This window comes from Notechis scutatus, unplaced genomic scaffold (genome assembly GCF_049901735.1).
Source record: "Notechis scutatus isolate UNSWTSFEM ecotype Mainland unplaced genomic scaffold, rNotScu1.2 NSCUSCF124, whole genome shotgun sequence".
In the NCBI taxonomy this organism is placed as follows: Eukaryota; Metazoa; Chordata; class Lepidosauria; order Squamata; family Elapidae; genus Notechis; species Notechis scutatus.
This window is the reverse complement of record NW_028263143.1, coordinates 22,852-37,460: the sequence shown is the minus strand read 5'-3', so window position 1 is coordinate 37,460 and position 14,609 is coordinate 22,852. Positions and strand designations below refer to the sequence as shown.

The window sequence follows — 14,609 nt, the reverse complement described above, 5'->3', positions numbered from 1 at the left end:
TAGTCTATTACATTACCATGTCTTTTTGTCCAACCTGTCAGGCAGTGCTCCATCCAAAATCCAAGAAAGAAATACTTAGACTCTCTTAATTAGAGAAAAGATATCTTTTACTGGAAATGAAGTGGTAGCAACAATAGAATTCTGAATCTGAGGAATTAGGCGCATAAATCACATATACAAAGTGATGGAAATGTTCCCCCCCACCAATAGTTCAAATGATTCTTCCAATTAAAAGTTGTGAATATGATCATGTGGACATTTTCAGGTGGTGATGAGGCCTCTGTCCGTTGACCTTGGCATACTTTGATAAAGATTTGCAGCTGCACAGAGAAAAGAAAGCTAAGCAAGAAATAGAAACCTAAGCAAGAATGTACTCTCCCCCTCCTCATTTTATACAACACTAGAATGTAACTCCTCCAGCTCGCTTTCCATACTTTTCCCCCCTCCTCCCCCCGTTACTTATGGCAGCCGAAAGATGCAAAGCAATAGTAGAAGATCTTGAAGGCTGACATTCGGCCCTCCTAGAAAAAAGATGCTAGTCCTACAAGAGAGAGAAATATAAAAGATACTAATTAATAATCAGGTAAATAAAATGGATACATTTCTAGGGTTTATCAGGATACTTAGTACGAAAGGCTTTGATCAGCTTAGGGGCTCTAACATCTTTTTCGTTGACCCTCTCAGCTTGGGAAGAAGGGAAGTGTTTCCAAGCAACTAAATATTGGAGCCGACCCCTCCATTTGCGAGAATCCAGAATTTCTTTGACTTCAAAATGTTGTTCACCCTCGATCAGCAATGGTATAGGAGGATCAGTCTGGCTCGGTCTTAAATCAGAAATATGTTCAGGTTTTAACAAACTAATATGGAAGACCGGGTGAATTTGTCGAAGAGTTTTCGGTAATTTCAGTTGGACTGTCACAGGGTGTGGTGGTCTCCCATGGAAAGAATGAGACACAAGCGTGTGTACTCGGGATGGGAGCCCAGAATAAAATTCTAGTGCTTCCTTTTATTTAGATTTTTGTACATAGTCAGCATAATTACATTGGGGATTAATAATTAGATATAGTACAGGCTTGTTTGCAGTTATCTAAGCTGCCTCTTTATTTGTATTTGTTCTTATTGTTCTCTTTTCCTTGCACTATCTTAGTAACCTTTAGACAGGCATCAATGTATAAGGCATTATATTAATCATTGCTCAAGCTCAGGTCAAAGTTTATTCCCACATCTTCCCTGTTTTAGTTTTTTGATGATCACGGATGCCTCGGTAGCTTTTCGCCATCTGCAACAGCAATTCTCCTTCCGTAGGCTTCACCTGACACATTCCTAAAAGTCCAGGGAGACATTGAATACAACAGCATACACAGAGAGAAAATATAATAAGCAATATCGCTCCAACAATTAGGTGATGAATCCATGAACCATCTGGCAACCAGGACCAAAGTGCAGACCACACGTCCAGTCCCTCACCCTCCGATTGTAATGGATTCTCCTTCAGGGTTTGTTCCATATGCTGTATAGTAGCTGTAATGTTTGGAGAATAATCAGAGATATACATGCAACAATGCGTATGAATCACAGCGCAAACTCCCCTTGCGCAGCCAAAATAGTGTCCACCGCATATCTGGTTTGCAGGACAAAGTCAAGGATTTTTCCTTGCTCTTCTTCAAGCAGCTTTAGCGTTTTAATGGTGTCTTTAAACATAGTAACTGTCCAATTGTTTAAACAATGCAAATCTCTATAGTTCATCATGACTCCTAAAGGAGGAATAACTCCCCTTGACATCTGTGTCCAGTAGTCATGAGTCAAAACAGAGTTTACTTCCGTTGCAGAACACGCATTGCGGATATGAGCAGTCCCCAATGATTTTTGAATGAAATGAGATGGGATTACTTTCCCAAAGGTGCAGACCCCTTTCCATCGTGCTGGCATGCGATCATAGGCCATCCATTCACACAGCAACCATAGATTTGCTCCCAGGAGATGACCAACCTTATTTGGTTCAGCATAGATTAATTGTGCAAAGGATTCCATTAACATAGCCAAATAAGTGGAAGATGGTGTGTATTTCCCATTCGCACATTTGGGCAACCGGTTGCTGTCCTCCGTGGTGGGACAACATGTGGCAGGAATATATGGGCACCCATTTTCATTGATCAAAGATGTGATAGAAAATTTAGTGATGTTATGCACAAAGTAAGTGAGATTTTTTGTTTTCATGTCATCCGGATAAACCCGACTTCCATTGCTAATAACAATTGTTTTGTTGCAAAACGGATATGTTCCCAAGTAAGTCATATTTTTTACTGTCTCATTGTGGGTCCAGCAGATACCCGCCACCTCTTGGATTCGGCTTCCAAGGTGTAAGGTATTTATGTTACTTGTAGTCCAACTGTTAGACCACGTCCCTGAACAACCATAGCATTGTCCCTTATACCAGTCACCTTCGGCCAGAGGTACTGCAACCATTGGAAGCCCTGATGTTTTGTGAGTTGGCATGTGCATACATACCCAACAATCAGTTTTATTATGAAGGTTTGCTAGCTTCTCCATGTCCTGGATCAACGTGTTTTTTTTCCATTCCCCCAAATCCATCCCCTTGCCCCTTTGGCTGATGATAAGGATGCACACAGCGAGCAGGAACCCAAACAACTGTCCCCTCATCTTCAATGGCAGCGTATCCTCGGCCCCAAGTTATCAGCGGGACAGGTCCTCTCCACTTTGGATCTGGCAGTCTCCTATACCGAACTTTCGGTCTTGGTGTACCTGCAGAAGGGGAGGAAGCAAAATGCCTACTGGCTGCCGTAGCAGCAGGAGATCCTGTCATGTTTAAAAAATTTAAAGTGTATAATGTAATATTAAGAATGTTTTGTATGTAAGGCAAACCATATCCATCCACTTCCCCCGTTTTTGTTTTTATGTGAAGGAGTGTTATACGGACTAGAAGTTGGCTCAATGTGTCCTAATTGTAGCTGCTCAGCTACCAATTGATGTAAAGCTATAAGCTTTTCCTTTGGAAGTGGCCATTGGTCAATCCAGACTGGCTGAGAGGTTAACAATTGTAATTTTTCCATTATCCAATAACAATTTTTGTGCGAAATTGTGACAGCAAATCTCTACCCCACAAGTTTATATGCAGGGGCAACACAAGAGGTTGAATCCTTGCAGTCTCGCCAGTTTCTCTATGCAATGCCTTCAACCAATGTACACTACATCTTGCAAACTGCATACCACCTACTCCACGAACAGCTGGAGAGTCCTCAAGTGCCCATTCATTTGGCCATTCCTTTTGGCGTATCACAGAGACATCTGCTCCGGAATCTATAAGGCCAGAAAATGATTTTCCCTGAATTTCAATTGTCATTTTTGGTTGGTCTGTAGTCAACTTTTTTGTCAGCACTAGCAATTCTGTAGCAACTGGAGAACTGGCCATTTCAGTGGACCCAAAACCGCCAGTTCGTGGGATCCCAATTAAAGGATTCATAGGAATGTATGGAAGCAATAATAACTGGGCAATATATTCACCGGCCATTAATGATGTAGGAGTATCAGTGTACAATTGTATCTTAATGACCCCTCTATAATCTTGATCAATAACTCCTGGAATAACAAAAATCCTTTTTTTTGATGCAGAAGACCTGGGAAGACCAATCCCACTGTTTTTTCTGGCAGTGGCCCATGCAAATGAGTGTCCTCAATGTACACTTGATTAGGAAAAGTCACATTAATTGAGTTCAACATTTTTAAACCCAAACCTGCACTCCTAGCAATTGCAGGCGATGCTTTTGTGACAGCCTTGGGAGCGGGGCTAGCTGCACGCCCCAAATTTAGTTTCCTGATTTTGGTTCTGATCAGAGCGACATTGATTTGCCCAATGAAACCCTTTTTGCATTTTGGACAGACCGATTTCGGGCGAATGTCCTTAATTTTGTTTTTGTTAAATGCCATTCCCCCAGGGCACGGCACTGAGCTTTAAAATGGCCAGGTTTCCCACAATTAAAACAATTCCCTGTAGGTTTCATCCCTTTTTGTAATGCCATAGCCAAAGTCTCCATGTTGTAAGCCTGAGAACCCACCACTGCACATGCTTTTAACAGATCAGCCAGAGTAACCTCACCTCTAGCCACCAAAGGCTGTAAGATACGCTTGCAGTCAGCGTTTGCATTTTCAACTGCCAATTTCAGCAAAAGTTCCTTTGCTGCTTCTTCATTAGATATTTGTCTGGAAATAGCCAATTGTAGCCTTTCCACAAAATCGTTATAAGACTCAGATGCTGTTTGCTTAATTTGAGAAAAAGACTGTGCTGGGGTTCCCACATCCTGGATGCGGGACAACGCCCCAAGGACAGCTGCCATAACTATGGGAAGTGCGTGATCAGGTAAATTAGTAGCTTGATCAGCAGTGGATTCAAACAAGCCTGCTCCATAGATTTGGTCTGGCGTATACAGCCCTCCTGAATTCCGTCCCCTAGTGATAGCTTCTCTTTGATATTCTGAATCAAAAACCACATACTGAGTAGAACTCAATATCATTCTCATTAAATCTTTCCAGTCATTAGGAATCATGCGTGAGGTAGCCAAACTTGTCAGGAGCCCCTTTGTAAAAGGACTTTGAATACCATAATCTTTAACGGCTTTCTTAATTTCCCTAAGAACTGCTAAAGGAATCGGAACCCATTCAGCCTGCAGATTGCCTTGAGCATTCATTTGCCTATTAACTGGAAACAAATTCATCTGGGCAATCTCATCAGGCTCTAATTTCCCTTCATTGAAAGCCTGATGCATCATTGCTTGAACTTTCCCCATTTGTGGCTGGGTTTTATCCTCCACAGGCGTAGGCGCTGTTGGAGGTGAGAAAGCATACTCCAGTTTAGAAGTTGGGGGGTGCAACACAACTCGTTCATAAGGAGGAGGTTCTGCTAACGGTTTTAAAAGAGGTTGTTGCTGGGTCTCTAAAGCAGTCATAACAACCTTCCAATATATCAAAATTTCAGCTGTTGCCCGTGGCTTTTCATGAAGGATAGTTCCAATTTTCCTCCACGTGTCTAATTTTAAAGAGCCCTTCTCTGAATACCAGGGACATTGCCGCCAGATCTTTTGCAGCAGCTCTTTCACATTACCTTTTGAAAGAACTATTTGCTCCCCCCCCCCCCGAGGGTTTAAAGATAAAGAAATTTGTCCTGACTAACTTCAGCAGCTCACTAACATGACGTTCCTGTGGCTGAGAGAGTTTTCCCCCCATGTTCCTTGAAAAAAATCCTATTGTCCAGCAATAGTTAAGTACGTACTTTACCTATTCCAGGCGAGGAAACACGGAAGTCCGGACACGTACCACCTGCAGTGGATCACGTCGGGGTCACCACTTGTGGTGGTCTCCCATGGAAAGAATGAGACACAAGAGTGTGTACTCGGGATGGGAGCCCAGAATAATTTCCAGTGCTTCCTTTTATTGAGATTTAGTACATAGTCAGCATAATTACATTGGGGATTAATAATTAGATATAGTATAGGCTTGTTTGCAGTTGTCTAAGCTGCCTCCTTGTTTGTATTTGTCCTTATTGTTCTCTTTTCTTTGCATTACCTTAGTGACCTTTAAACAGGCATGTATGTATAAAGCATTATATTAATCATTACTCAATCCTAGGCCAAAGTTTATTATACCCACACGAGAGAGCGGCTGGTCCAGAGCCTCCTAGCTGGCTTGGCACCCCAGGCAGGACTGGAACTCAGGGCCCCCTGGGATCCAACTACCACCCCACCCGACTGACTCTTGTGAGATCCACACGACCCACTGAACCCGGTCTCTTCCCCAGTAGCTGCATTCACACCTGCACCTTTTAACTGTGATGACCCAAAGGCAACCCAGTCAGATAATCAGTAGGAGTCCCTTTATTAGCTCCAACTTTTCCCCCAATGTCGTGGTTACCTTCTGGGCTGGAGGAAAACTCTCCCAGGAACAGCCTTGGGCTACAGAGAATCAAGACCAAAACGTGGTCAACAAACACTGTAACTAGAAGTCCAATCAAGGCAAGAGGAGGTCATCAGTTCGGCAGGGCAGGAGAAGGAATTGCAGACTTGAAGGCATGGCAATAACTCAACACAGTTGGGAAGACGCCAGGAACACAGATAAGCAAAGTCAACACAAGGTAAACTCACGTTTGCTCCCAGCAGACACCGCACTCAGCTTGCATCTCTTTTAAACTCTCTTCCCAATGGGGTGAGCCTGTGGTGCCGGTGCCTCGAATGCCCCCTGCCACCTCTTAGCGTCCCCAAGGGGGCCGTCAGAGGGGCACTAAGAGGCAGCAGGGGGGCGTTCAAGGTACCGGCCCTGCAGGCTCACCCCATTGACTGTTGCACCACTCCAGAGCCGGTGCCTGGAATGTGGTCACGGCGGCTTTGCTCTAATTTCCCAATGTGCTGCCGTATTCGAGGCACCGGTTTCGGAGTAGTGCAACAGTCAATGGGGTGAGCCTGTGGGGCCGGCACCTCAAACACCCCCCTGCCATCTCTTAGTGGCAGGAGGATGCTGCAACGGCCATAAGGGTCATAAGTCACTTGGTTCAGTGCCGCTGTAGCTTCTCATGGTTGTAAGTCGAGGGCTGCCTCTTTCATGAAACGATCGGTCCCTCTGGATCGAAACAAAAGCTCCCTTCCTCCACCTGAATGAATTCACCTCAAGAAAGGTAGGGAACCTCTCACACCGTCTCCAGGTTTTTAGGGCCTCCCCAGATGAGCGTTAAATCCCATCCTAAACTCTGGATCGCTTTCACTTGCTTGGTCTTGCCCAGCCAACTGGGGCTGGAGACCGTGTGGCTCCAGGTGTTTCTCTGGATACACCTCAGGCTCCTTCGCCCTCTTGCTTTCTTCCCCTTCTCAGTTAAGGTGGCTGACATGCTGGAAAGCCAAAAACGGTCCCTGGCAGGTTCATCTCAACAGAAAAGGACTTTTCCCACAACCAGTTTACCTCTAACACAGGAGAATTGTAGATCTTCTGAGAATGGGATGAAAAGAGAGAGTCTGCTTTGCAAGAGTGGAACCTCCCACTCCAACGTTGTCCTCTCTGTAGCCTGGTGACTTGTCTTGGGAACGGGAAAGACTCCTCTGGCTGCCATTTTGAGAGGGTGCCCACAGCAGATCCCCTCCCCCAGATTTAAATAGGCCCCTAGCCTCAAAAGGTTTCCTCAATCGGGGTCTCCCTTTCCTCGCCTTCCTTCTGATGTGCGACTCACATGGAGCTTTGCTTTTTCTGTCTCCCAAGTGCAAAGAGCTGATGAGCCCAGTGAAGAAGTCCCTGAAGCATCTGGATGAGCCAGAAAAAAGCCATTAGAGAGGAAGAACAGCTGGAGCAAAGTCGGAGTTGCCTGCTCAAGGTAGGAGACCACATGGCTGAATGTTTGAAAATCCACCCTGAACAGGAAGTTCTTGAAGAATGGAGACGGTGATTTGCCTGCCCACCAATTCTGCAATCTCTCTCTCTCCCTCCCTCCCTCCATCCCTCCACCCCCTCTCTCTTGTCCAGATGTTACAGTTAGATTTGCGAGTCAGTCAGGAGTCTTTTTGAGTTTGGAGGTCTAGGGGAAGAAGAGGCAGAACGTGGGGATGGAGTTAAAAGAGGAATCGCCTAGAATCTCTACATAGCCACAAGCAAACAGTCCAACTCCCCTTGAATACCTGCTGCAATGCCTCAAATGAGATGCCGTCTCCAATTGTTGAATTCCCCTGTGTGGAAATATGTTGTTAAATATGAGTGTTAAAAACAAAATCCACATTTTAGTCCAAACCCCTAGAAAACCACAATACCGGCATTTGCAGTAGTCAAGAAAAGTGGCAGACTGGTCATGCCATGCTTGCATCAAACTCTGCAGACTTTATCTTGGGAGTCTTCATCACTCAAGTTTGAAGTAAGACATTTTTGTGTAAGAGGGAACTTTTGGGCCCCAGAAGAAAGCATCTCTCCACCACTGCTTCTTTGGGGCATCTCTTTCCTCCGGCATGAATAGTCTGGGCTTCTGGCCCAGCTCCTAAAAAGAGAAAATTAAAATAGCTGTTCACCTCCTTTCAGGAATCTATGGGTATTTGCCTCCAAGTTTGCTGAATTTAACACCAAGAAAGTACAAAAGTTGTACAAGATGACTAGCAAAAAGCAAGCCCAGGAACAGAAGGTAAGAACAGAGGTGTGTGTGTGTGTGTGTGTGTTGTGTGGTACAATGGAAGGGATACAAATATAAATAAAGAGAAGGAAGGAAAGGGAACATTTTGTGCAAAAGAAAACCTCAGGAACGAGAGGAATTCTGGTTGAGACTTTTAGGTGGGACTGTGCTCTTTCTTCTTTCTTTCTTTCTTTCTTTCTTTCTTTCTTTCTTTCTTTCTTTCTTTCTTTCTTTCTTTCTTTCTTTCTTTCTTTCTTTCTTTCTTTCTTTCTTTCTTTCTTTCTTTCTTTCTTTCTTTCTTTCTTTTTTGCTCCTGGCTCTGCCATTGCTGTGTTAAGAGCTAGGCGTTGGGTTGTAGAAGAGAGGAGGAGAAATCCTATCTTTAGGAGAGAGAAGACTGTCAATGCTCAGGTTGGGGATCAAAGCCGTGGAGTCTTCTGGACACTCCTTGATGGGATTGGAATTCTCGGTGAGTCTCCAGCTCCTTTTGCTGGACTTGGCCCTTTATTAACCAATCAGAATAGAGCTGGAAGGGGCCTTGGAGGTCTTCTAGTCCAACCCCCTGCTCAAGCAGGAGACCCTATACTGGGGGTGGGATTCTACCAGTTCAGACCAGTTCTATAGAACTGGTTGTTATGATTCTGCACAGTTCGGAGAGCCGGCAAATCGTGCCCCTGGCTGGCCCCGCCCCTCTCCACCCTCCTCTCCCAGTCAGTCTTTATTGCACCTGCCCGACATCACTGACTGCATCCTTCCCCACCCATTCACTCCTGAAGGAATTTTCAGGTTCTTTTCCCCTTCCTGATGATCAGCTGTGCCGGGATCCCCCTCGCTGTCTTACTGCTTTGCCCAGGATGCTTCCCTGAGGCCCAGGAGGCAAAAGGGTGTGTGGGGTGTGTATGTATGCTGCGCGCCCCGCCCTGTGCTCCATTTTGTGCCTTCTTGGGCCCCAGGGAAGACTTCTGGGAGCAAAAACACCCCCCAGGAGGCTTCCCTGAGGTCCAGGAGGCCCAAAAACAAGGGGGGGTGCTGCAAAAAAGAAGAAACCACGCCCACCCAGCCACGCCCACATTTGAATCCCACCCCTGCCCTATACCATGTCAGACAAGTGGCTGTCCAATCTCCGTTCATGGACTTACACCCTCTTCTTCTTCTTCTTCAAGTTGCCTGCAACTGTGGGGGTCCCTGGGGTGCCAAAAGGGGCTAGCCTAGCAAACATTGATGATGAAGACATTTTGGGCCACAAATGAAGAGGTGGGCGGTAGAAAGCCTGAAAGCTTCCACTTTCTTTCTGTTTGTTTGTTTTCATCCCTTCCTCTAGAAGAGGCCCTCCAATATTCTCCAGTCATCTCTCTCCTCCCCAGCTCTGGTTAATAAGACCCAAATCATTGTTACTGTTGGCCTTTTGAGTTTTCTGATGATGTTTTCAGAAGAAGAAGGAAGAGGCAAAGAGTGGCAAGAATGTTCTGTATTGTACATTAACATTCTTGTAATACTCGTTTCTGATTGGCTAAGACGCACGGCGATCTGATTGGCCGAGCAAGCCGCACTGATTGGCTCGCTGAATCCCCGCGATTGGAGGAAACTGATCGCGGGAGATTCGAGCGGTGTCATTGGTCGTGGCTTGGCCGGCAAGTTCAATATAAGCCGCCACCAACCCTAGCCGAGCCGAGCCGATCTCGGAATGAATAAAGAGCTAAAAAGTCACTGAATCTTGCGCCTTCCTTCCGATCGGCGTACTTGACAAGAAACTCCTGGGCCCAGCCAAGATATTCTGAGATATTCCGATATCTCCTGTATCCTCACCCTTCCCAGATGCACGGACACCCACAAGAGAACAACCCACAGCCAAAGAGAAGACATTGCAGCCAAGCAGGTGAGTGGTTATCAGGCCCGGCCCAGCTTGGACCTTCAGGAAAGAAAGACTCGTCTCCATTTGCAGTCGAGTTGCATCTAGTAAAAGGTATGTTTTCACTAAAGTCAAGTGGTCACAGCAAAAGCAAAGCTACATCTGAGGATTCCTGCATAAACTCGGTAATCTTCCCTTTTTTCTCCCTGGTCATCGACAATCATGTCCACTGAAGGCCAATCATGCAGATAAGGAAGAAAAGTATTTATTTAAAAATATTTTAGGGAGGAAGCAGGGGAATCCCATCTCTTTGCTCACTCACACCAGACAAACGAAACACTCTTGTATCATAACAAGCAAACATCTGCATCCAGTGGCTACACCATTACGTCTCCTTGCTGAATGGGTGTTGCCCACCATGAAACTGGGATGAAAAGGGCAGAGTTGGACCATGAAAATTAAGCAAATGAACTTGGATTGTTCTGGGTATAAACAAGTGATGGATTTTTCCAAGAAGTTCTAGCTTTGCGGTCTTTGGAGCCATCCAAGGAATAAGGCGGAAAAACAACAGGCAGCTGATAGAAAAAAAGCAAAAGGGCCTAGAATGGCAAAATGACCATGTGTGAGATTTAGTATATGTTCAACTTACTGCACATTCCAAAAAGATAAAATATGAGCGGACCGATGATAAGATAGATGTCCATGCTTGAAACATAGAAAAACAAGGCTTTGTGTATATCTGGATGTCCTTCGGGTGTTGTGATGGTCAGATAGGGCTCATAGCTTAGGAGCAGACTGGGCTCACTTTCAAAGGTTCCCCTAAAACTTGCGTGTTGTCAATATACACAGCAAACACACCCACAATATGTCCCCTTCCCAAGAATGGGGACAGACCCACCATGGTGCACTCAAAATAGAAAGGGATCAGGATACGTTTTAGGATGGGAGACTTCTCCTGTGGCCCCTGGACCTAAACCCAAGACAATGTTTCAGAGATTCCTTAGCTCAGGTGTTGTACAAAGAAAAACAGGGGCAGTCGGGCCTAAAGAAGGTGCATCCTGTAAAATGGCGTTTCCAGAACCTTCCATCTCCGCCTTCATTCCTCAAATGAAACAATGGCATTGTTTATGGAGTCTACGCATCTTCTGGGAAATGCACTGCCTATTTTTTTGCATGAATTGCCCATCAATTTGAGTGAGCTTCCTGACAATAATTGATTTAGAACTTGTTGGTTGTATCGGCCAAGATTCGGGAGGCTTTAAGTTCTAATCCTCCCTCAGGCAGGAAAACTTCCTGGGGGACTTTGAGCGGATCACCAGGAGACTTTTGAATTCCAGTCCCGCCTTAACTCTTATTGAATTTGTGGGTGGGAAATTTGGAAACATTTTCTCAGATTAATGTCAGATACTAAAATTGGAGATCCCTAGAGTGTGAGATGGCCGAGTGTCCAATGTTGTGGGTAGTGATGGAGGAAAGTGAAATTGTGGGATAATCGCTGTGGTGGGGATCATTTTTTTTTTACTACTGGTTCTGTGGGCATGGCTTTGTGGGCGTGGCTTGGTGGGCATGGCAGTGGAAAGTTACTTCAAAAGCCCATTCCTTCCTCTCCCAACTAACCTGCTTTCCAGCTCCGTTCTCCTGTGCAGGACAACCAATCCAGCCGATCAGCTGGGACTCAGTGGGAGGCAGAGAAGAGATGGGGGCAAGGCCAGTCAGAGGCGGTATTTGCCAGTTCTCCGAACCACTCAAAATTTCCACTACCAGTTCTCCAGAACTGGTCAAAACCTACTGAATTCCACCTCTGGATAAACCCCTCTTCCATGTGGCACAAAGCCACAAGTCTCTGCCTTCTTCTACTGCTTGTGCGAGAACCAGAGGGATTTGTGTGAATCTTAGACTGACCTTCTTCTGATCCACCAGAGCTTTTCTTATCTCCTTCAAATGGAATTTGCAAAGGGATCCTATTTGCAGTTAGGAGCCATTATGAGACATAAAATTGATTCCCAATTGATCAGCAATCTCTGTGGTTGGAGAGCAGAGCAGCTTCCATGGGTGCCTCTTCCTAGAAACCTAGAAGTCCCCCCACTTACTCAGCCCCTTCTTGGACCTGGATGAATATTATGCATCATTGGAGGTTTGTGACCTGGTCAATGATGCGGCTGCCTTGAGACAGGATCCCTGCAACCTCCTCCTGGGAAGAGTCCCAAGGTCCCCTTTCTCTGGACATCTTCTCCAGCCCTTCACAGATGAGACAGGCTTGGAGGAGGAGCAGAGAAATGCTTTAGATACAAATTGTAGAGTGGAAAATTAAAGAGCCTGAAAACGGCTATTTTATTTCTCTGGTTGATGAAAGAAAAAAATATACAGTGGAAATTTCTTTACACACTTCATTTTTTATTTACTTTTTTTTTGCTGTGAAGTACATACCAAAATAAAAACAATCCCAAACTGAAATCCCAGACAGCTGTTCTGCTGAATTCTTTTTGCAAAGGAAGTTTTATCAGGAAATCAAGAAAGACTCATATAAGAGGGATGAAGATTTACCTCCTCAGCTGAGAGCCAGTCAAACAGGGCATTTCACATAATTCTGGCATTTTAGGGAGAGGATCAGGCAACCAGGCTGGTGTTTGATTCCCACAGTTTCCTCCTGACCTCTTTTCCTACTCATTCTCTAACACCCACCCACGTGTTTAGCTGCTGTCAGTAGGAACAAATGAATCAATCGTTTTTATAAGGTGTCATGTTCAGTAGCTGTTGCTGAACAGCTGAATTCCTCTGAATTTTACAGTGGTGTCTTTAGCAATATTTATTGAGGTGGGAGGGAACTGCAAGAATTCCAGTCGTCCAACAATTCCCCAATTTGTAACATACAGATATCATTTTCTTTAACTCCTGCATACTATCAAAATGGAAATCAAATAAAAGAAACATTAACCATTCTTCCACTATCATAATGATGTCATATGTCATGTTTTTACATTTGTTCTGGCTGTGAGATGCTCCTTTGTGTTCAGCTCTGGCCTCAGAAGGATAATGTAGCACTTGGGGATGAAGATGCAGCCCAGCAGACCAGCACTGGAGGCCAGGATGGAGAAGACCTGCACAGCCACCATGTGTTTCCCTTTGGTGCTCAGGTAGGTGGGCACAAAAGTCACCCAGACACTGCAGAAGACCAGCATGCTGAAGGTGATCAGTGTGGCTTCGTTGAAGGCCCCAGGCAGATTCCTGGCCAGGAAAGCCACCATGAAGCAGACGGCAGCCAGGAAGCCCATGTAGCTGAAGGTGACGTAGAACATGACAACGGCCCCTTGGTTGCATTGCAGGATGATCTCTTCAGGCTGGGAGTGGAGATCAGAGTCAGGAAAGGGGGAGAAACTCCCAGCCAGATGGAGCAGATGATAACTTGGACACCAGAAGAAGACAGGATGATGGAGTTGGCCAAGCTCTTCCCCAAACATCTCTTTGCTCGGTTTCCTGGTTTTGTGGCCAGGAAAGCCAGCACCACCATGATGGTTTTGGCCAAGAGAGAAGAAATGGCAACTGAGAAGATGATGCTGAAGACCGATTGTCGGAGAAGGCAGGTGGCTTTCCTTGGTTGACCAATGAAGAGAGAAGGAGACAAGAAGCAAAGCAGGAGGGAGACCAGGAGGATGTAGGAGAGGTCCCGGTTGTTGGCTTTGACAAGGGGAGTTTCTCGGTATTTAATGAAGACGATTAAAACAAGGCCTGTGGTTAGGAACAAGAATAGGGCAAAAGATACCAGGATGATGCCCAGAAGTTCTTCATAAGAACAGGAAGGTTATAACTTTGGGGATACATTGGACTCTTTTTTATTTGGGAATTTATCATCCGGACATTTGGTGCATTTTTCTGTATCTGAGAAAAAAAAACAACCAACCCCATATTTCTTTGTCCTTTGCATTTCAAAATATATTGTACATTCTTTGGAAACAAGTGATTATCAGGAGCATTTTCCGGGATGGATTTCTTAATATCTCCAGAGACAAAAAAATAAGTTTATCACTTTTTTAAAAAAAATATAGCTACATTATATTTTTGATAGGCTGTGAAATTGAGGGAAGCTTTGGACTTGAAAGATTTCCTTTGTAATGTTCAGAATATTGATAGGAACCTCCATTACTAAAGGAAAATAATGAATCAATTAATCTTTCTAGATAAACTTACGTGCAAGATGGCAATTCTTGTCATACTTGCCTAAGAGGTGGCTGGCAGATCAAGTGACTGTTGCAAATAATTTGGAATGGCCATTGGAGCAGTGGTGATACAGGTGCAGACACATATGAACCTGCCCTTCAGGGGACACTTTTCCCAAGCAGGACAAGAGAAGCTTCTTTCCCCAATGGGACCAAAAGGACCTCCGTCCACTCATGATTCAATCCCATCCGATCCGGTCCAAACCTGGATTCAGGCCCCGGTCAACAGAATTGCCTCCTTCGTTGCTAATCTGGGCACAAGGAGCAAACAACCAGAAGCTACTAGGGACACATTCCCCAGCCCTTGTGGGTTTCTCACCCGTTTGATGGAGACCCTTAATTGTACCTGGTCCACAAAATGGAACAATATTGAAGCCTCCCAAGCAGCCTAAGGGAAAAA

General features: G+C 45.1%; 2 long non-coding RNA genes across 2 annotated transcripts; one reads left to right on the top strand and one right to left on the bottom strand.

Annotated features, from left to right (window-relative positions):
* Nucleotides 1-964: 964 nt before the first annotated feature.
* LOC148128598 (uncharacterized) lies at nucleotides 965-1,859 on the bottom strand. The gene is made up of 2 exons (XR_015746247.1): nucleotides 1,810-1,859; nucleotides 965-1,769 (listed from the first exon to the last, which is right to left on the bottom strand). It is a non-coding gene; the product is annotated as an uncharacterized LOC148128598 (long non-coding RNA).
* A 3,821-nt stretch (nucleotides 1,860-5,680) lies between these two features.
* Nucleotides 5,681-9,599, top strand: LOC148128597 (uncharacterized). The gene is made up of 3 exons (XR_015746249.1): nucleotides 5,681-6,142; nucleotides 7,255-7,366; nucleotides 9,471-9,599. It is a non-coding gene; the product is annotated as an uncharacterized LOC148128597 (long non-coding RNA).
* The last annotated feature ends 5,010 nt before the right edge of the window (nucleotides 9,600-14,609 follow it).